Genomic DNA, 1,739 nt, shown 5'->3' with positions numbered 1-1,739 from the left:
GTGTATTGTATGTGCATAAAGTGGAATGAGACCTTAAGAAAACTCAAATTTTTGACAAAATCTCTATATTTTATACATGATATATTGAAAGTTGTCCAACCTGGGAATTGGGATTTTCCCACTTTACCTAATATGGTCTTTGGATACTTTGTCTCTCTTCCAACGTGAAGTCATGGACAACAATGATGTGTAAGTGTCTTCATGTTTTATTTAAGTTCTTGATAGCTTGTCTTCGGGTGTTGTTATCCATTTAACCATAAAATCCACATGCTATAAGAGGGTGACAGTGTGGAGAGGACTCCCCTGGGAATAAGACAGTGATTGGGATGGCTTCTCTTGTGATGTGTTGCGGTTAAGCTATTTTGAACAAATACTAATCTCACTTTGATTGGTCATGACAGAATTAAGAAGGTATTAGTGCAACAAGCACCCCTTTCCCCCTTCTCTCTCTTTCTTACGTATATATTTGCGTTTGCTTGATCACTGTCGATACATTTCAAAGCAGCCCAAGCTCTCTCTCTCTCTCTCTCTCTCTCTCTCTCTCTCTCTCTCTCTCTCTATATATATATATATATATATATATATATATATATATATATATATATATATAGAGAGAGAGAGAGAGAGAGAGAGAGAGAGATATGTACATATATATATATGTATGTACATATATATATATATATATATATATATATATATATATATATATATATATGCATCCTAGTTCGCATCCAAAACTAGATGGTGCCCCAAATTGTGTAGGGTTAGGTTGCAGGTCTGTGTGTGTGTTTTTTGTTTTTTCCAACCCCAACCCAATTGAGAAGCACGGGATCCTAGAAGGGTTCTTAGAGACCACTATTCTTGTTGCCGGCCCCAAACCGCCTCAAATTGGTGCCCCCAGGGAGGACCTCTTTGGACAAAGAGCTTTTTGACCTCTTTCGTGTGTACTTTCTAGAGTCTACAATTGCCCGTTTTTATCGCCGTATCACACGTGATATGAGGGTAAGATTTTTACTCATCAATGATCCATTTTGTACCTCCAATGGCTAATCTAAACCCCTAGAATCCGAGCAGTGCACGAAGACCTATGACCAAAAACTAACCATAGCGGCTTGTCAGCTTGACTAAATTGGATGAGATTTGAATTGTAGAATTCCCTAACATAATAGAACTTTTCTATATCATCAGTTGACCATTCGGCAAGGGTCAAAGGGGTCCCCAGTAGAAAAGCTAGGTTTTTGGCAGATGCCAGAATTTGGTTCTGACTCCACAGAGAGCTTTGCCTACGAGGTTTGTATACAATGTATATGATTGGTTTTGTGAAATCAATCAAGAAAAGACCTCGAAAAGTAGAAAATGGCTCGAAGGCTACAAATCATCAAATTCGACATATGAGGTCAAACTGACTCCAAATAAGCCAGAATTAAATGAGTTACTTCATGACTATGTTGAGGACAAGTCCAAAGCCTCACAATTGACAAACCAACTTAACAGGCAGTGTAGTCACAAAAATCGGTGATTTCAGAGTCGACAAAGCACAAAGTGATGCCGGCAAGACCAAACTTTACCAAGTTCAATTTAGGACTTGTTTTAGGTGTATAGAATGTGTTTATGTCAAAATTTTTATGTTTTGCAAGAAAAATGTGACTGCTATAAATAATTACTTTTGCACTATTTTTGCTTGGAAATTGTATCATCCCTCACTTATCATTTGTACACACCTATTCCATGCCAAAAAT

Source organism: Adiantum capillus-veneris, chromosome 3 (assembly GCF_014529385.1).
Source record: "Adiantum capillus-veneris isolate H3 chromosome 3, ASM1452938v2, whole genome shotgun sequence".
NCBI lineage: Eukaryota > Viridiplantae > Streptophyta > Polypodiopsida > Polypodiales > Pteridaceae > Adiantum > Adiantum capillus-veneris.
This window is presented reverse-complemented; position numbering follows the sequence as displayed.